The sequence below is a fragment of the Aethalodelphis obliquidens genome, unplaced genomic scaffold (genome assembly GCF_003676395.1).
Source record: "Aethalodelphis obliquidens isolate GAN/ISIS:26980383/991018 unplaced genomic scaffold, ASM367639v1 scaffold11, whole genome shotgun sequence".
Taxonomy (NCBI): domain Eukaryota; kingdom Metazoa; phylum Chordata; class Mammalia; order Artiodactyla; family Delphinidae; genus Aethalodelphis; species Aethalodelphis obliquidens.
The window spans coordinates 6,680,567-6,703,385 of NW_020837955.1; the positions used below are offsets into that span (position 1 = coordinate 6,680,567).

A 22,819-nucleotide genomic window follows, 5' to 3' on the forward strand; every position below is an offset into this window, starting at 1 on the left:
CTGTGTACAGTCATGGGAATTAGAAGCCTCACAACAAAATGGGATTTCACAAAGGGTATTGTTCCAACTATGGATAAGGCTACATCAAAATGGTTTTTCAGTAAAAATTTAAATTTTATTATTTAGTAGACAGACAAAACTGTTGCAATCCAATCTTTATATATATGTAAGATACCTCCAAGAGGCAATATCATGCAGGGGTCAAGTACACAGACTCCCTCGTCATGTAGACCTGTGCTAAACTCCTTTTTACGAACCTTTAACAGATACACAGTGGTGAGCAAGTTAACCTAAGCCTCAATTTCCTCACTTGTAAAATAGGTATAATAGAACCTACCTCTTTTAGGGCTGCTGTGAAGGTTAAATTAGATAATATATATGTCTGCTGAGAACAGAATGCCTGGTACAAGATAAGCATTATTAAGTGCAGTCCTATTTTTATATTCTAAGAACAGCTTTTTGTCCCTCACCTAAAATAAAAAAACTCCCTAGAAACTATTATTACAAAATTTCCTTTAAAAATATTCTATGCAATAATCACAGTTTTATTTGCAAAGTGTTCTTTCTAGAAACAGAACAGGAAGACTTTGTTGTTGTTTTTTGCAATGAATTGGGATGAGACTTATTTCTCTCAGCATCCCTGTCTTCTCCTCAGTATAGTCTGTACTGTGTCCCCTGATCCAAAGTAATAAATGCCATCATTGATAAGAATCATACTTTAAATAACATAAAAATGTTATAAACGTTTAAATGAGAATTTATATACAAAATAATACAGGAGATGTGTCAAAGAAATCAGAGTTCCAGAGAGTTCATTTTTACTCGTTTTCGAGTACTTCCATAAAGTAATCTGCCTTAAATTAAGAACTCCTAAAACAATCTTCCTTAAATTCTGAGAAAAAGGCAGACTAAAACCTTCGCCTTCCCCCAATCTCTCTTTAAATATGGGAATGAGCTATTTACAACAAGAATAGAAGTAAAGTTTGTCTGGGAGCACTGTCGCTGCCAGAGAAAGACCCCTAATGAGAAATGGCGGATTTTGCTGTGGCAGCTGTGTCTATGTACAGACCTACTTATTCTGAAATCATGCAGACTCATCTTAATAGGGGTCTAAGCACGATGAGCAGATAGGGGGGAAATTCACACATTTTACTTGGGTTCCTGTTTACTAAAAAAGCACACCCAGTCATTAGGTTTAACTAGATTGAAATTACATGCTAGACTATCATACTGAAATTTCCATATATGTTAACTGGGTTTCTTTGTCTACTAAATATGATTTATATCTTATATATCAGCTGTCTTTAAAGTTCAAAGATGGGGATCTCTGGGATACTAGTATATGGGGAAAGTATATTCAAAGGGAGGGAGGTAGAGAGCAAAGGTAAACCAAGTCTCCTTAACTATTTTTGCCTTGAGGCCAGCCCTGAGGTTAGAAGTAAAAAGGAATCAGACAACAGGCACAAGTGACAGAATCAACCAAGTTGCCCTTACATGTACAGAGAATAAACCTCCACAGGGTGATCTGAAGAATTCTGACAGAATCCACCCCTCTCATAAATGTCCCCTCAGAGCGAGTCTGTGAGTGGCATTGAAAATTCCTGCAGTATTTGTTCCTATGCGTTAAATCTTCGAAAGTCCTCACTCAAATGCCATGGGGCAGCAGGGAGATTATAACACATTAAGACCTTTTCAATTATTATTATCTTCATTTGAAGTAAATTAAAAGAACAGATATATGGCCAGCTACAGAGTTCTGAGGGATGAGACAAAATGGTAGAAGAAGAACATTTATGAAAGGCTGCCTACATGCCAGGCCATTTACATGAAATGATTTCATAGCAGGGACTGTTAGTATTAAGTAAGGACTATTATTACCCTCATTTCACAAATAAATAAACAGATGCTCAGAAAAGTTAAGTAATCTACTCAAGATCACATAGCTAATAATGGGCAGAGCAAGGATCTGAATTTGGGGCAAACTCAAGAGAATGAGTTTTTACTACTATCCTAGCATTCGGATAAGCACATTTAGATGTAAGGAGAGGGCCCAAGAAAATTCCAGTGTGGAAGAACATTTTCCAAAGAGTAAAGACCAAAAGGGACATCCAGACCACTACTGGGCACCATGTGTCTGTGGGATTAGAGCACTGAAGGATAAGCAAGTCAGTCTACTATGGTTTGTAACTCCTAGGGAAGGAAGCAGATGCAAGAAGAAAGACCAGTCTATCATCTCACAGTTGGCATGCTGAGTAAAATCAAAAGTAAGACTTTCAACCTTTCACTAGTTCTGTGATTCAGACTATTAATCCTCCCCAACAGTCATATTCTGCCATATCTAAAAGTACAAGAAAGTATGAAAAAGATTATTTAGGTGAATATTTTGAATGGATATAGCTGAGAATGAACTATCATATATAAACCCCATCGTTCTATAACCTTACCTAAATCATAACTTTTATCTTCATTTAAATTTTATTTGGCTATTATATATTCCAATATATTATATATATATTAAATTTGGCCATTATACATCCTCTATTCAAAAAACTTCTTTTTAAGAGAGCAAAATATTGGATGTAGGATAGGTCATCTTCTTGGCTCGTCTTGAAACAGATATTGAATACAACTAGTACATATTTTGTAGAGTCCAAAGAATTTACTTTTTAACGTATTTTTTGATAATACTAACCTCACTCTTAGAATTCACAGTAAAATTCTAAACACCAATTTACATATTCATAACCCCTAGGTGACTGAAATTTGACACTTTTAAACGCAAGTCATTGGTAGCTCGTGTAGCTACAGTAAAGCTTCTCTGAGTGTTTTATAGAAATATCAAGATACATTTGCTCATACGTAATAAAAAATACATTTCAACAATATAAAAATGGAGAGGCCATCAGTGACTTTCATTTGACTGCATCAGGCTCTCTTAGTCAGTCTAGTGTACTAACACTGTCTATCAAAATGTTATATGCAAACAAAAAAAAAAAACAAGCAATCCAATTAAAAACTGGGCAGAGGATCTGAATAGACATTTTTCACAGAGGACATACAGATGGCCAACAGGCACATGAAAAGATGTTCAACATCACTCATTACTAGGGAAATGCAAATCAAAACCAATATGAGATATTACCTTATAACAGTTAGAACGGCTATTATCACAAAGACAAGAAATAGCAAGTGTTAGAAAGGATGTGGAGAAAAGGGAACCCTCATACACTGTTGGTGGGAATGCAAATTGGTGTGGCCATTATGGAAAACAGTATGAAGATTCCTCAGAAAATTAGGAATAGAACTACCATATGATCCAGCAATCCCACTTCTGGGTATTTATCCAAGGAAAATAAAAACACTGATTCAAAAAGATATATGCACCCCTAAGTTCATTGCAGCATAACTTACAATAGCCAAGATATGGAAATAAATGTCCATTGATGGATGAATAGATATAGAAGATGCAGTATGTATATGTGTATATATATATATATAAAAATATGTACATATATATGAATATATATGCATATATACATGTATATACACACACACAATGGAATATTGGCCATAAAAAAGAATGAAATCTCATCATCTGTGACAACATGGATGAATGTGCAGGGTATTATGCTAAGTGAAATAAGGCAGCAGGAAAAAGACATCCTATGATTTTACTCATATGTGGAACATTAAAAAACAAAACAAATAAACAAACAAAACAAAAACTCATAGATACAGAGAGCACATTGGTGGTTACCAGAGGGGAAGAGGGTTGAGGGGTAGACAAAAGGGGTTAAGGGGTTCAACCGTATGGTGATGGATGGTAACTAGACTTTTTGGGGGGTGATTACTTTGTGTAATACAGATGGTGAATTAAAATGTTGTACACCTGAAACTTATGTAATAAAAAAAAAGTTATATTGCTTGGTAGAAGGTATGTGTGTAAGGCATTTCTTTTCTATATATCAGATCATAAACAACTACATTAAAAGCTGTCTACCTTATAGAAGAATATCATATCTATTACCCTTTCATTTTTTCTTCAATTAATTCTCACTCTACCAAATTTGTATTTTATAAAGAATACTGATACATAGATATGCACGAAGACACAAATTCCTCCACAGCATAATCACATTGAAAACAGAAGGAGTAAGGATTAAAAATATTTGTATTTCATACCAAATATGTATTTTTTACTATATCTATTACGTGAGGCATATTATAGATTTATAATCTGTCAATTGCATTGTTTCTCCTTTAAATAGAAATATTTCTTAGAGCTTACTCCTAAGATTTATATTACATATTACTATAATTTGCAATTATAGGTTAAAGGTTATATGCAATTTTTAATATGTAAGCCTATCTTTTTAAAAAACCACCCCAAATTATATCTACACAGAGACATTTTTCCCTTCTGTTAACTATGGATGTATGGTAGAAAAAGACATTTGAGGGTTGCTTTCTCACAATAATTGTCTTCGCTGGCCTTTTTATTTTATGTGAATCCAAACTACACTACGTCTCAATAATGCTGCAAACAGAAATGACTTTTTCTTTTTTTTTTTGGCCGCACGGCATGTGGGATCTTAGTTCCCCAAGCAGGGATCGAACCTGCACCCCCTGCAGTGGAAGCACGGAGTCTTAACCACCAGACCACTAGGGAAGTCCCCAGCAATGACTTTAAACTGATGTGTTAAAGCAATGTAGCCATATTAGCTTCTTAAGATTCTTTTTTTATATACTACACTTTTGACAGTTATGAGCAATACAGCTATGGGATACCTAACATATATATATATATATATATATATATATATATATATATATAAAATTAATATCAGTCCTAAGATTTCTGATTAAAAATTAAATATATTCTTTATGTTACTTTAATACCACTCACAATTACTTGCTGGATATGTTCATCTCTACTTCATTCACTCACTCATTCAACAAATATCACTGGTGCTAATTATTGTTGGGTTTTGTATTAGTTCCAGGAAAACAAAAGATGATATGATGTGATCATTGAGAGGCTTAGAGTCTTCATAATACAGCAACTAGCAGCCTCCATTTTCTAGTCTTATAGTGAAGTAAGGAATAAGTAAAGTTTGTTAACAGGAAAATCCAATTAAATTGAAATATTTACATTTCTACTTGGTAATATCTTCCAAAGAGCTACTTAGAAATAACGTAAGATTTTTACCACAATTTAATTTCATTTAAAATCCATCCATTTTACTTAGTGATTCAAACCACCCCATTTCCAACCTATCTTAATTGTAGACTGTATATCAAATGATAAGTATAACCGGGAAGGAATCTAATCTGAGATTTTCTATAAAGGCCACTATAATCCAGTTAGGGAATAGTTCAACACATTAATTATGAACAAAAGTGCCCCAAGCCATCTGGCATCCTCAGTTAGCCTTAGAGAGTGCTAGGGAAAAAAACTAGAGGATACTGTACTGAATTCAAGTTTACTAATAATCAAATTCTAAATTCTTCAGATTTTAAGTTTTTTTAGTTTTCACTCTTAAAAAAATACTTATTTGATGTCATACTTACTACAAGCTTTTACTCCTAGTTGTACATTTATATATACTTTGCTTTACTGTTATATCAATGATATTTTATAGACTTATGTGGAAAACACAAATATGTAGGATTGGATGGAAACTGATAGTCCATGCAGTGTAACACTGCTCTTCTGTGGCTGTTTCATCTCCATCATACTCCAAATACTATTTTCAGAATGATGCACTTAAAAACTTGTAGTGACAGAGGTCTTACTCCATTCCAGAGTGTCAGCTCCTGACACTTATGGTTTTGCACACGCAGGTCTTATGTCTAAAGTGCTCTTCCCTTGGTTTGTCATCGAGCCAAAGGATACTTTTCACTCTGGATCAGCATCAATGTCACTGCTTTAGAGCAATTTCCCCTGCCACTCAGTCTATATCAGGTATCTCTACCTGATGCTTTTCTTTCTCTCCGTCTTTGCACTTTTCACAATTTATTATTTTGCCTTCTTTAATGATTGATGTCTATCATATTTAATCATCACAACAGCCCTAAGAAGTACTAGGTACTTTTAGTTTCCACATTTTACAGATAAGGACACTTGCTGCTCATTGTTAAATGCTAAACACCTATCATGTGCCTGGCTCATATTTATATACAGTTAACAGTCATTGAAAACATTGACTGAACCAACCTAGAGTTGAAATTTGACTCTCTGGACATGATGGGGAAAGTGAGGCAGAGATAACTAGGTTTGAAACCTGCCTGAATATATAATCCTGATAGAGTTCGAGACATAGATACACTCTAAGCCTCATTTTTTCATCAGTGAAATGAGTATAATACCTACTCCACAGAATTATTGTTAGGACTGAATGAGTTCATTAATGAGGTAATCAAAATAACCTAACCCTAATAAGCCCTCCTAATTTGTGTTCATTTACCCTAATACCAGCCCATGGATGTTTAAAGGACATATCTCATTTCTCCTTCGAATGATAGCCTTTCAAATAAAATATCTTGTCCTTTATTCCTCCAGTTAATTAGCTTGTGTTTCTTAAATTGTCCTTTTATTCATTGACTTATCAGTTTAATCAGCAAATATTTATTGGGTACCTACTATTTAAAAGATATAATTACTCATAAATCCTGGTTATCATGGAGCACACAACTAAATAGGAAGCCAAATTATACCACCAGTCACTCAAAATCAGGGTCACTCAGAGGACTTGTTAAAGCACAGACTGCTGGGAGTTATGCCTAGACTTTCTGATGCAGTACGTCTGGGTTGGGCCCTGAGAATTTTCATCTCGAACAAGTTCTCCAGTGATGCTGATGTTGCTGGTTCAGAGATCACACTTTGAGACCCAATGAACTAGAATATAGTGATATTTGCCATGGAGAAGTAGAAAATCTGTGAAGGAAGAAATTACTTAAAAAAAAAAAAATCCCAAAAGTTTGATGGAGAAAACGGCATGAGCTCTGGCCTTAAGGGATGGAAAAGGATTTGAATGAGGTTTCATGATTTCTACCTTTTGGGTGCAAATGATCATATTTGAATGAATATGACAGCAGATGTTTTGATAATCCAAGAATGAAAACAAATTGAAGAGAAAGTATAAAATTCTGTTCAGTGGAAATAAGTGGCAACTATTATATCAAAAGAACCCATGATATAGATTTATCGGTAGAAACTGATATATAGCAGTATGAAGAAAACCTATTAAAGAAATTTTGAATCTATATCTAATATTGCATGAATTAAAGAGTTAAATGAGACAATCTACATTATGGTACCATGCTGACTCCGGCCTAAGGGACCAAGTGTATTTGCTATTACATCATTGATGTTTTCTTGTTTTTAATTCCAGAAATTGCCTATTCTACAAAATGCATATTTTCTCTGAAGCATTACTGGTAAGTTGATAAAGAAACAGCTGGTTACAGGTTAAAACAGAGTGGGAATTCATAAGCCCTTTTACATTATCTTTCACTGAAAGAAAAAAATTACTCAAAATATATAAATAAAAACATTGCACACATGTAACACAGCATGCTACTTTGAGGAACGGCTGAAGCTTAATGCACCCAATGTGTTATTCCCAAGTAGGGCAAATGCAGTTTCTGAGTCAGCTACAACTTCAAAGGTAAAATTTGAAGGAAAATCTGAAATTTCTTAGCTAAAAGGAACTGACATCAGAAGTATAATCAATGAACTGCACTGATGGAAAATACCATCCATGAATAATTAATAAAAGTATAATGTGTCAAATTCATGTTCCAATTCTGTAATTATAGACATGATTGATTAAGCAGTTCTTTATGAACTGGCATGCCTAGTGGTGTGCCGAGTGGACTCTAACAGATTTGGCAACTCTGCATTCAGACATCATGTTGGTAATCTGAAATTAGTGATGATAGGAATATTCACACCATGAAAATTTGCAAAGACTACAAGCAAGGGATCTCTTTTTCTTCTTCTTTTTCAGAGCTGATTGTTAAACATTTGCCATTTTCAATTCTGAGTTCCTGCTTCTTGAGGCTAATGTACTAAAACTCTGATTATTTGCACATCATTAGAAGATGAGGGCTTCCCTGGTGGCGCAGTGGTTGAGAGTCCAGCTGCCAATGAAGGGGACACGGGTTCGTGCCCTGGTCTGGGAAGATCCCACATGCTGCGGAGCAGCTGGGCCTGTGAGCCATGGCCGCTGGGCCTGTGCGTCAGGAGCCTGTGCTCCGCAGCGGGAGAGGCCACAACAGTGAGAAGCCCTCGCACCGGAAAAAAAAAAAAAAAAGAAGATGAAAAGAAAGTTAAATATTTGAATTTCCTATGCTAAGAAGAAGAATTAGTATTATTTTTTTAAATGTTTACAGTGTCTTTAAATGAGTGCTAAATGTTTCACATTCAGTTCTTCCTCACAAGTACCCTTTGAGGAAGGTATTAAGTTACATTTTATAAAGAGTGAAACACAGATTCATTGAGGTAAAATAACTTGCCCAAGGCTTATTCTTGACTAGTATACATTACTGTCTCCCTAAGTCAAAAACATACTTGAGAGATTCTTCTGTCCTCTTCAGTCTTGGAAACAAGGATAATTGAACCTAAGTTATCCATTTTGAACAATATAAAATAATGTAATTAAAAAAGGGAGTGTTAAGGTTGTGTTAGTTTAAACACAGGGGAAATATTCTCAATAGTAACAGATTTTATGAAATTCAATTCTCTCCAATATTTTAGGACATGAAGCTTGACCTTACATAGTTCATGTAATGAAGCCTCAAGAAATATTTGATTATCTTTTAAAGGTTCCTTCGAATTTAGCAATTCTGTGTGTTTTTATGGTTGGGTGTTTTTAAAAAGGAATATATTTGGTATGATGAATTGATGAAAGACATTTGTCATTCATGGTAAAAGTTTATTAAACTCAGTTTCATTTTAGTCACAGGCAAAGCATTATAAGATATGAGAAGCTAAGTATTTTTACTCAAAATGTTTCTAATATCTTTTGCTTTCCTTAGGGCAAAGTTTAGCTCAACAAATTATCTCTTGAGCATAACGGGATACGCTTCCACATTGATGGAAGATTTATATACAGTTTTGAGAATGTCTCTATTACTACCATCTAATAATATTATTGGAATCTTAAATATACCAAGTGCCCTTCAAATTTTCATCTTTAAAGAGTTGAAAATTTATAAATGTATACACACACATACATGCGCGCGCACACACACACACACACACACACAGTGCTCATGTCTAAGGATCTTAATAGAAAGTCTGCACAGTCTAAATAATACCATGTTAGATCAAACAAGCAAACAGGTTTTTAAACCTTTGGCTTATTAAATTTCAACAGAGGATTTTAAATATCAAATAAATAAAAATTTCATCTAGAGGGAAAACAGGTAGATAATTTTCAGAATTAACTAGATGCTTAATAATTATTTTCTTAAAATTTTTCAGAAGCTCTAATAGCTTATTATCCATTTTCATTTTCTATGAGAAGATAATTCTAGATGGAAGGGAATTTGATACAGATTTGTCTGTGTGTGTGATACATTTTTGCACGTGGATGGGTATGTGTATGGATTCCCTAAAACATACTGCAAAGTTTTGGTGTTGGGGAGCAAGCAAGATTCCATTAATAATTATTTGCTAAATGAATGAAACACTTACTATGTGCTGGCCCAGGGCTAGACACTGGGGAACATCCGCAAGGTTTCTGCCTACACGGAACTAAGAGTCTGGTAGACTAAAGAGGTTCTTCAATACCCATGTCTTCCTTTAATCTTTTGAACTAAAATTCTGCTAATAAATTAAGAAAACATATTTGATACATAGACCTAGGCTTGGAGATGTCCAACTAAATACCAAAGAATTCAATCATTCCCACAGACCGTGTTTGTAAAACAGTGTGTGGTATTCCACAAATAGGATGACCTTACAAGAAATATATACACACATACAGATCTTGAACAGAAGATAGGGCCAATTTTCAAAATGGCATACTACAAAGAAATAGGAACTATTTTTCTTTCATACTAGTAGCTCAACCTCAAGTTTTTCAAAAGAGACATAATATTTCCTGTGTGTCATCTCAGTTGCCTGATTATAAAACACTGTATCTCCAACTTGTTTTCTTATTAAATTTTATCTTCAGAGTAGATTTCTTATTCCAAAACATATTTTAAACATTATATGGTTTGCGACTCTTTCATCAAAAAAAAAATCTTTAAACCCAAATACATCTTCTCTAACTCCTAAGCTAAATAGTTCCAGGAAGAAGCAGCAGCATGTAGCTTAAGTGAAATGTTATGTGAGGTCTGGAGAATTAAGCAGTTTGGAATAGGAGATGCAATTTTATTACATGGAAGTGACTCATTCTTACACCACCGAGTGTGATTTCTGAAATTGTTATCTGGAAGCAAATGTGTGAGGTAAACAGTCTTTTAAAAAACATAAGTAATGGGCTTCCCTGGTGGCGCAGTGGTTGAGAGTCCGCCTGCCGATGCAGGGGACACGGGTTCGTGCCCTGGTCCGGGAAGATCCCACATGCCGCGGAGCATCTGGGCCCGTGAGCCATGGCCGCTGAGCCTGCGCGTCCGGAGCCTGTGCTCCACGACGGGAGAGGCCACAACAGTGAGAGGCCCGCGTACCGCAAAAAAAATAAATAAATAAAATAAAAAACATAAATAATAGCTCATCATCATTTGTTCATCCTGGATAATAAATAAATGTAAAACACTGATTTAAAGATATTTTTCTGCATTAGTGATAAAGACACATTAACAATATAGTCTGAAATGTAAAAAATGATTTATGAAATTAATTAGCAAGTTCCTAGGAGGAAACACAACATCCAGTATATAATAATTTCTGTCCCATATAACTAGTTTGGTATTAATGAAGCCAACATGCAGGGAATATGTACTGTGTGTAGGCACTATGGTTAAAGAACTGGGGTTACAGAGAACACAAGTAGTTCCTGACCTTAAGTTACTGAGAAAGAGCGAAATATGTTGATGTCTATCCCCTAAAATTCACTCCCTCCTTCATCTTAGTAAGAGAACCACCCTCACCAACTTGTAACTAGACAAATGGCTACCTTTGTAGAGATTACTTTTTTCTAGCTTTTCTTGTAGCTACATTCTGGACAAGAGGATGAGAGCAGGTGAAGGGTGTAACTTCCCCTTGAGGATGAAGCTCCTTGCCCTGTCATTCCTGTCCCCCCCATCCCAGACGTGGGAACACCTAGTAGTCCCTGGTGAGGACCCAGCTTCAGCTCTCTATATAATGATCACACCTGGGTGATAGCAGAGCAACAAGATGGAAGCAACCTGGATGTCCGAATAACCACATGGAGTATAGCTGCTCCCAGCTTCCTCCACTGACCTCAAGGATATTACATCAAAGAGAAATAAACTTACATTTTATTTGAACCATAGTATTTTGAGGGCTTTTTTTTTTTTTTTGCTGTACGCAGGCCTCTCACTGTTGTGGCCTCTCCCATTGCGGAGCACAGGCTCCGGACGCGCAGGCTCAGCGGCCATGGCTCACGGGCCCAGCCGCTCCGCGGCATGTGGGATCTTCCCGGACCAGGGCACGAACCCGTGTCCCCTGCATCGGCAGGCGGACTCCCAACCACTGTGCCACCAGGAAAGCCCTGAGGGCTTTTGTGATACTGCAACTTAGTGAATCCCTAATACAATAAATAAGCAAACACGATGCTGACAGTCTTGCTCCTCAGCTAGTCTTCCTAATTTCTGTAAAAGGCAAACTCCATTGTTCTATAGTCGTTCAGGCCCAAAATTCGGAATCCTTCACGCTTCACTTTAGCTCACATACAATTTCCAGTCCAACCCATTATCAGATACTACTGGCGGAACTTTTAAAACAGCTCCTAAATTTGACCATTTCTTACCATCTCCACTTGTACCCCTTTAGTCCAAGTCATCATTATCCCCCTTCTTAACTATTTCAATAGCCTCCTAACTGATATCCCAGCTTCCTTTTGCTACTAGAGAGTTTGTCATAGCTGCAAAAAAGCTCTAAGGTAAAGCATGTTGCTCTTTTGCTCAAACCCTTCTAGGAATTCCCACCATGCTTAAAAGCAAAAAAAGAATATATTTTTATATTTATATATATTTATAAATATAAATATATATATATTTATATATATAAAGCCCTTACCATGGCTACAATGCCATTGAAACTCTTCTATCATTGCTTTCTTTACCTAACTCCTTCACCTGCACCCCTGTGACCATTTACCCCACTCCAGTCACACTGGGTTCCATACTGTTCTTTGAACATGTCAACCACAACCCCATCTCATGGCTTGACACATTTTTATTCCTTTTGCCTAAAATGTTCTTCCTTCGGATATTAGCATGGCCCATCATCACCTCATTCATGTCTCTGCTTCTGCTTAATGTTCAACTTATAGAGTCCTTCCGTGACTACCGTGAAAAATATACAAATCCTTCCCCATCCTGCATGTCACTCTCTGTCCCCTTACCACACTTTGGTTTTCATAGTACTTATCGGTACCTGATCTCTATATATATAGCTCACACACACACACACACACACACACACACACATACACAGACACACACTATATATATAATGTGTGCATGTATATATATATGTCTGTACTCAACACATACACATTATACATAGTATTTGTTTGTTTGTTGTGTATCTCCCCCATTAGGATAAAAGTACTAGAGAAATTTTGTATCCTTTGGTCTCTACTATAACCTAAACACTTGGAACAATGTCTGGCACATAATACATGCAAAATAAGTACTTCCTGAATGAATAAATTGGATGAATGAACAAAACACAGTCTGACCAATGTTCTTGTATAGAGGGACCCAGAAGATGTTATAGGAACTTCAGAAAAGAGAATCCAGCCCAGTTAGGAGGTGTCAGAGAAGGCTTCTTAGCAGAGCCAACATCTACATTGACCATGAAGAGCAGTAATATTTCAGTGTATATACTCCAGTCAGAGGAAAACACAGAGTCAGAAAGACAAGCAACTATTTGAAGAAGTTGAGCCAGAGCCACGGAGTGCTGAGTGCAGGGAATCTAACAGGGAAGCAGAAGCAGATCAATAAGCAATGGTGCACCCCAGGTGCCAGACACAGGAATTGATGCTTGACATATACTATATTACTTGACAAACGAGGCAACGATGACTAGAAAAGTTTAGAGAATTTCCCCAAGGTTACTGAGCTAGTTAGATGGCAAAATCAAGATTGAAGTTCGCATCTGCTAAGTTCCAAAACCCAGCTCTCTTCATTACACTGTATAGTCATCTGCCAGAAGGAGTTTGGCTTTTTACCATGGGAAGGCACTGGAAAACATCAAACAGGGAGATGACATAAACATATTTGTCTTTGAGTAAGATCTTGCTTATGGTAGTGTAGAGAACGTATGAAAGTGAAATAAGCCTAGAGACAGAAAGACCTAGAGTAATTGGAAAATTTCAAAAGAAGTTATAATAGTCCTCAACCAGAGCAGTAGCAAACAGGGACACAGGATAGTGATAAGCTGATAGATTGAAGAGGATTTGCAGATCAACAGATGTGGAGCCTGGAACCACTCCTGGGTTTCTAAGCGTGAGCTAATGCCAGGGGAAAAGGAGGTATCATCCATGAATTCGGGGAGTAGAGCAGGTAAAGTACAGAGAGGATTATTTCAATAGGGTCACATGCTGCTTAAGGGATGAATCTGGATTAAACTCCTAGAATTTATAGCTTTTAGTCCAGTGGTCATTTCTCTACAAGACAACTGAGACCAAATGGCCAAAGCTTATAACATAAAGCACAAGAGACAGAAACCTACTTCAGTCATCTGGTTATGCCAAGAATAGTCTGTGCTTTGTGAGAACAGGAAACAAAATGTACTGTTGTATAAAACACGGAACTATAACTTGCATAAAGAACAAATATTAAAATTAATTTCTCATCACAATATAATGTCATGTGTGTTCACAGTTGGAATAAGTCTTTCATCTCCCAATGTTACTTGTCTCATAAAAGCTGCTTTGCGGAGTAGAAAGAAGAACATTGTCTTTCCAAGAACAATAAATGAAAGCAGCATCTTTTTTTAACTCATCCCAAGAAAATGCTTGGTGGTGAGATATCAAAAACAAGCAAATGCACTAGCAAATGAAAAAGCTCTTTGCAAAATGTATCACAAGAGAAATAAGTAGAGATTTCAAACATTTACTTAGCAACGAGTATTTTAAAAGAGATAACCAAGCAATAAGCTGACAGTTTAGTTTTACCTGTGCATTGAGAGTATTACACTGGGACCACATGTAAAATAATGCACTCTCTTCTTAAATCTGAAAGCATTTAAGGTACCAGACGAGTTGTTCTGAGCCTTCAGAATACAAAATGTTGCATCTTCAAGGATGTTTTTAAGTGAGAAATAAGCACAGGGTAAAGCCACTTTCTTCTCCAAAAATGCTGACTGGATTAAAAAATTTTGATTCTTTTATTCCTTTAGAACTATATTTAAAGTCTAATTACAAAAAAAAAAAAAAAAATCAGTATCCTATTACACTAAATCAGGATAATCACTGGGGAACTCAATTCGATTCCCAAATCTTAAACGTTAGAAGGTGTGCAAACAGAACCTACAAAATGCCTCAAGAATACCTTTCAAAACTGTGAAATGGAATGTAATTAACAGGATAATAAGCACTTCAATGGAACTTACTCACCCACTGTTGATACGTATTGGCTATTTGCTCTAGATTTAAATGCCAGCCCTTACAGAAAATTTTGTTTCTAATGAACCAAGACTTTATTTAAAAAACCATTTGTTTTGTAACATGGTCCTATTTCTGTGCTATTTGAAGGCTGGGGAGTTGATAGCTGATATTTTGAACCTTAAACTAATCCTCGATTGTTTTCTGAAACAAACATCCAATTGGTCATATTTGTCTTCAGGTCATATAGCTTAAGGCAGTGGTTCTCAAACTTTTATCCTCAAAACCTCTTTGCATTATGAAAAATTACTGAAAACCTCAAAAAGCTTTTGCTTACATGGGCTGCATTTATCGATATTTATTCCATTAAACCTTAAAACTGAGAATTTTTGTAAATAGTCATTCTCTTGAAAGTAATAAACTTATTACATGTTCAAATATAGTTTTAAATAAAATTAACTACATTTTAAAAACAAAAAATTTAATAGGAACCATCCCACTGTTTTATACTTTTTGGAAATCTAATTGATGTCTGGCTCAATAGAAGACAGCTGCACTTTCTGCTTCTGTATTCAACCTGCTGCTATATCTCACATATCGTGTGGCTTCTACAAAACTCTACTGTACACTCATGAGAGAATGAGACAGAAGACAACATGCTCATGTTATTATGAAAATAGGTTTGACCTCAAGGAGCCCCTAAAAGGGTCCACAGACTACACTTTGAGAAGTGCTGCCTTGAGGATACTAGTTTGCACAAAGTAGGAAGAAATTTTCAGCTTTCTGTGAGGATTTTTCATGGATAATTTTAAAATATTTATGAACGTTTGTATCTATGATTTACCTACTTAACCTGCGGCATGTAAAACAACTATAATTATAAGAGAACTACTTTCATCAATCTTCCTCCTATGCTTGGTTTAGTTATAATTCTTGTACCTCCACAATCTGACCTCTTAACTGAGCTTTCAGACGTGTATCCACTGTCATCAACTTGAAATCTCCAGTGGGATGTCTAATAGGCACCTTGACTTCACCTTGTCACAACAGAATTCTTGATTAACTTTCTTAAACACGAACACCTCTCACTTTTTCCCATCTTGGAAAATGGCACCACCATTACCCAACTATTTAAATCAAAAACCTAAAAGTCATTCCTAATTTCTCTTTCTTTCTCACCCATATCACAACTGTGAGCTGCAGAATATACCACACTTCCCGCATCTCCCACACTGCCAGCCAAGCCCAAGCCAACATCATATTTTGCTTGGATTACTGCTATAGCCCCCCAAATGGTATCCCTGTTGCCCCCACCACTTTACAACACATGTTTTCCAACCTCTGATTATTAGTGCCATCCTTTTTTTTTTTTTTTTACCTATTAAACATAAATCAAACCAGGTCCCATCTCAACCTAAACCCCTAAATCTCTTGGAATAAAAAATCAACTACTTATTGGGTACCACATGTGACCTTGCCTCTGCCAACCTTTCCAACCTTAACTCATGCCATTGCCGTCTTTCTGTCTCTAACATTTCCCCACCTTGTAGCTTTACTACTTGCCATTGTCTGACCTCATCTGGAATCCTGTATCCACACTTCTGCGTCTGGCTCCTTCTTGTCATTCAGGTTTCAACTCAAATGTTACCCTTGCAGCGAAACCTTCCCTGAGCCACCCAATCATTACGACACCCACCTTCATGATTCTCTCTTACATCATCCTGTTGTATCTAATGTATTCATAGCACTGATCACTGTCTGAATGTATTTGCTTGCCTCCATGCTTTTTCTTTGGTCTTTTCCCCTATTACCATCACCAGGATGGAAACTCTAGAAGAGAAGGGGTCGTGTATGTCTTGTTCACTATTACATCCTCAGTGCCCACTGAGATATAGTCAGCATCGAGGAGGTAGTTTTTAGGAATCGAAATTGAGAAATGAACAATCAAATAAATGAATTAGTAAATCATAGTAAGGAAACTATTGAAGAACTTCATTGAAAACTTTGCTATTCTCAATTGTTGAGGGAAATACAAAGAATTTCATATATTCATGAACTACATTCAGTTAAATCCAAGCTCTGCTTTATCTATAACACCCTTTCTACTTTTGTAGAAACACACCATATGGAGGGAGAGAAAGTATGGTAGTTCAGCAATGCCTGCTATGTATATATGTAACCTAATTCTCAACACAAAGAAAAATCTGCTGAAACAATTTTCCTATTTCATATGCCTTTGACCTTTACAACTGATAAACTTATATAAAAATTCAAATTCATAGGATTAAATGAAATTTCAAAACTTTCTGTACAAGTCATCTTAATTTGCTTTGAAGAGAATGGTCTGCACAATGGTGCTCAAAAACCTACAAACCAAGTGTTTTTTCTTTGCAGACTAATTTTAAATCACATGAGAGCCTTATCATCAATACTTATCATTAATCTTCTGCTTTTCTTGTAAATTTGATTTTAACCATTTATAGAATCCTATATATGATACTACCACCACCCCATCATCTCCTGGAAGATAAGCCGAACTCTGAGAATGGATAACTTCATGTAAATTCATGTACATGTACATGGGCACAAAGTACAAATATGTGTGTATTTCCAACAGGGTGAGTCAATACAAATCTTTGCACCAGAAATCTTTTAAATATGGCTTTAATTTGACGGCATGTACCATTATTGAATGAACCATCGAAGAAAGCATAGATCTACCTTAAGAATACGCTGAAGGTATTAAATATTCTAAACCATTATGAAATGCAATGTAATAAAAGAGTAATGTAAAATGATGGTCTACAAACATGAGCCAAATATAAAATGTAACACTGAATTATGTTCTTATAGTCATAAAAATGAAAAAAATTGATGAGTATGTGAATGGCTTTTAATGAAAGTTATTACAATAGGCTATTAATTAAGTTCTACTGGGAATAAATGCTCACTCACTCTCTTCTTTTTACCAGTAGGGAATAAATGACCTTTTAAAGAAGCATACTCGATTTTGAAGGAAAATTTTAAACACTGACTATTAATTAGGATTTTATGAAAAATTTTGGTTTCTCTCTGAAAATACACCATTGTGTATTTGTGAAATGGAAAACCACCTTTCATAAGAGTTTGGCCACCTTCACTAGATGTTTTTTCTAATATGGCTTTGCTATTGATAAATTAACAGAGTAACTTGCTTTGATATTGAAAAGTGTACAGAATAACTTAACTCTTCCAGTTAAGTTACACAAGATTGCAAAGAGCAAATAAAAAGTAAATGTTTGGGTTTAAAAGCATTAGCTCACATATATTCTTATGAATAACTATAAGATAGTTTGGGATACAAAGAAAGCTACTTAATATGGTAAAGTTGGGCAAATTAGGCAAAAAAATGGTATTAAATAAATCATTAATGTAAATATACTCAGTAACAAGTCCTTGACACTTGAAATATGCATGAAATGTGGATTCTCAGGAATTGATTTTAATACCATTTTAAGTCATCTATCATAAATCTAAATCTGGGCACTTCTGCAGGAGCTTTGGTAAAAAAATATTTTCATTTTCATCAGAAAGGAGTTTATGGAAGGGCCTAAATATAAAGATCATTATATAAATCTAAATGTAAATATCAAAACATAAAGATCAGACTCAGAATGCAACCTTCCAAAGGTACAGCAGTTAAATTCAGATAAAGTATGTGCAATTACAGGCTGCGTTCCTCAAATGCGGAGTCATGGGAGAATTCCAAGAAGGACTTCAGAGACCCATTTCAATCTTTCCTGGAGTGGGGGTGGGTGGACTGTTGCCATGGTAGTCACACCAGGCAGTTTCACTGTGCTGGGAAGTAGCGCCCATCTTCCCTGCCCTTTGAGAGTGTGCCAAAACGATTACTAACCATTCAAGGATTTTTCATTAGAGGGATGGATACTAAAAGCATTAGTCTATCTAGCCCCCCCACAAAAATCACTGAAAATCTTGTTAAAGTCCCTGAAGAAATACATCTGTGAGTTCTTAAAATGAGCCCTCAACAATTTTAGAATCCTGTTTATTGTTCAGCATGCAAACTTCTCAACAGTTCCATGAAAGGATGGCTGAAGTAAATTTCACCTCATTAGCAAGAAATCAATGTGTTCTTACACAATTGTCAAGAAGGTACTAATCCACATTTTCTTTTCATTTTTTCAGCTATGCTGATTTTGGTTTTCATTTTCATCAAAAATATATTTTTAAACTTTCAAATTTGCCATTCTCTCAAAATTGAAGAATGGATATAGTGATATTTTAGCAAAATGAGTCAGCACAGAAGTAAATCCCGTAACTGTTGTGAAGAAAAAAAGAGAGTTGTACCTTTTTAACATAATCCATGATCTGTTGTACCAATTTCAGATTAATTTTTTTGAAAAAAATTGATGGCTTTTCAACTATCATCTCAAAAAAATAAGCATAGCAAGTTTTAATTATTTTGGCTTTCAGGAGTCTTCAAAAGTAAGAAAAGCTACACTCTTCACTTTCTTTTTCACCATTAATAATTTAGAAAGAAAATGGAGAACTATACATTAGTATAACCACCACGTGATAAGGCTTATTTTACAAAATCAAACAAGGACTTCAGTAGCCAAATCAATATTAAGAATACTATCCTTCAAAATATGTCATTTTTGGATAATGATGTTCTTGATCAAACTTCTTTAATTTTTCTTGAATTATACAAAAAATGTCATTACTTTATAGTGGTGCATACACATACACCCTTACAAACTTTAGCCAAAAAAAATATTAATCACTTACCCCTATTCATCAAATCTGTCACTAAACGGCTTGTGATTATTTCCAAATGTAAAATCTACCCTCACGGGGAAAGGAAATCGCTATCATCAAGCATATTCAAAAACATATTTACTGTCCCCTAAGGACAACTTATACAGAATTCTTTAAATATGCTGGAAAAAAAGGACACAGAAGCTAAAATGTACTGCCTTTCCAGCTTCCTGCTTTGAAAGAGACAACTCTCCTTTAGATTACAAATGTGGATATATTCCTTAAAGATAATACCTCACCTGCCTAACCTACTACACACATGCCTTCACGGACACACACATACTCATACACACATATGTGGGCATGAGAAACACTGCCTTCCAGGATTTCTTACAGAGATACAAAAAGCACAGACCAAGAAGAAGACTGATATATTCGACTACATTAAAATTAGTAACTTCTGTTCCTCAGAAGATACTCACAAAGTAGTAAAACTACAAGCTATATAGATGGGAGAAAAATATTTGCAATGCATGTAATTGACAAGGATTAAACTCCAAAATATGTAAAGTCAACCAACAAAAAAATGGGCAGAAGACTCCAACAGACACTTCATACAACACAAACTGCATATAAACACATGAAAAGATGCTCAACCTCATTAGTAATCAGGAGCAACATAACTGGAAACAATCCAAATATAATCGATAGCAGAAAGGATAAAGAAATTGGGTATAAAATAGTGGGAGCTGATATTGAAAAAAAAGTGAAGTAGCAGAAGAATACAGGCAGTATTACTAGATTTATATAATATGAAATACAAAAACATTCCAAAGTAAACATGCACATTGTATACAGGGGTGGGTTTTTAAGAAGAAACTTTTGGAGGGCGGGGCTCTCATAAACTAACCTGTAAGGTACTTGTTCAGAGAAAACACAGACTCAGAATCTTGGAGCTTGGGAAAGGGATTAGGAGATGTGTTCAATTCAGCCACAGGGAACCACCCCCCTCCACCCACACAAACTTTATCCAAGCAGATGCTATGTAGTCACTGCTAGAGTGCCTCCTGAGATGGGGTTCTTGCCATGACATCAGGTTGCTTCATCACTTCTAGAACGTATTAATTAGCAGAATATTGATTCTCAAGCAGACCCAGTGTAAGCTCCCCTATAACTTGTATTTTCTTTGGTCATCTAGATTCATGAAGACCAACTCCCTTTTCATGTGAGAGTGTTTTCAGCTTTTAAAAACAGTTATTCTCTCCTCCTGAACCTTTCATCTGTACATGATATGGCAACTTGCTAAAAATAAATGTTATGCTTCCTGCACTCGCTCAAGTATATTCAAGTCTTTTTGAAAGGTTGGCACCCCAAAATAAACATGATACCCCATGGGGCATCTAACTGTCTCAGTTCCCTGTTCTTGCCATTAACTCCATAACTAAAATACATTTTAATATTCACATTTAAAACTTCCAGATTCCCTTTGCTTATAACTTTTCTCCAAATAGATATTTTGGTTTTATATAAGCAGTTGTTAAAAAACAAAATTCAACTGAGTAAATTTTAAAGATCTTACTGGTTTTAATTAATGGTTCATGAATTGGGCAGTATTCAATCGAGTAAATACGAAAGAAGTCCTAAGGACCTGTGCAAAATAAAAGGCTTTTATAGGCAGAAGGGAGCAGGAACAAGGAAGCGATATTAGACAAAAAAGTGGATTGGTTATGGCAAGGTTAATTTCTTTTTAGGGGATGTCAGGGGCCTACCAGGCAGATTACCTAACTACTGCTAATTAGGTGACTCCTGAGGGCCTGTTGTCTTATTTTTAACACAGCACATCAGCTTGTTCTTTATCATTAACATGATAAGCTTGGTCCTGTAAAAGGACTGCAAAAATAACTTTAAGTGCATTGATATTTTAACTATTCTAACCACAGCTTTCAGATGAACATGAAAAACTCAAAAGGCCAAAAGGCAACACCTGATTTTGGAGAATAAAATGGTCTGTTTCTCATGTTAAATTTACTGAACTAATTCATATGAAAATGCATTCAACTCCCTCATACTCTCAGGTAGTGTTTTGAATGCCAACTGACATGGTGAAGCTCTTCATTAGTGTTCAATTTTACATAAAAATTCCTCTTTGAATGTCAGCTTTCGTATGTTATTTAATCATAAAAACAGTAAAAATGTTTCAGGGGATGGGATGCGGGTGGGAGAGAACTTGCAGTGTGAAGTTGTATAAGTTTACTGTTGATGGTGGGTGGCCAGCATGGTCCATTATCCATGTTGAAGAATAGTGTTGGACATCAGCTCAACAAGCAGACCTGGTATCAACCGACCCGCTGGAAAGGGAAGCAGATGACCAGTCTTCAGAAGACAAAAGGGAAACCTCAGTGCAATAACAACAGAACCTTGAGAGATGATGCGAATAATCACAGATCACTTAGAATTAGTGTACAAAAGGCCTATTTAAAAAATCACTTGTGTGATGAGTTGAAAGAATTGTTCCTTCTTATGAAAGTATTTTTAAAAAACTGCAAGGAAAACAAAATCAGTGCTATTGATGGTAGACAGAAAAAGATTAAACCAAATCACAGTTATGCTTGCAGAAAGAAAGAAGGAACTAATAAGAGGAGAGGGATGGATATGAGACCATATATAAGGACTTAATAAAAGTTGTTATCATTAACAAGCACCTTGTGAAAAACAGCAACTTGATGGTTTCACTTAGAAGTTTAACTTAAAATAGCCAATAATCAAAGAACACTAAACAGATACTTGCCATTTTCAGAAAACAAAATATAATCTATCTGCTTCCACAATGAAAGATCACAGGAAATATGATATCTCTAAGCAAATCAACCACTTCAATGGATATAAACTAGACATTTTTCACCACAAAAATATTAGATTCCTAGAGAAGGTGTTCGATTTACATAACCAATTCTCAATCACTAAATGAGAATTTCTTTTGGATGATAGTAGGCAGACGTTTATGTTTATGGAAAAAAAAGAGGGCAAGAACGTAAAGATATTAACAGGTATTACATCATAATTAAGGCCAATATCTATTGGTTTAAGAAAATAAGCTGTATTCAAGTATTTTGTAAGAGTCATTTATATATTTGAAAACATAATTAAAATATAAATCAAGCCTTAGCAACTTGATCCACTGCTGCCTTAAGTAACTAATACCAAAACAATTCTGATCAAAACTAGAAACTTCCACTAGCCAGTAACTGTAAATAACTGAAAGTCATACAACTCATTTTGCTTGAAAATACATGATATATTTACACTAC

At 35.5% G+C, this 22,819-nt stretch overlaps 1 protein-coding gene across 2 annotated transcripts in view; it reads right to left on the bottom strand.

The window, feature by feature from the left end:
• The window catches only part of PRKG1 (protein kinase cGMP-dependent 1), a 1,182,918-nt gene that overhangs the window by 995,710 nt on the left and 164,389 nt on the right, over window positions 1-22,819 (bottom strand). The gene's annotated exons all lie outside the window — the stretch shown is intronic.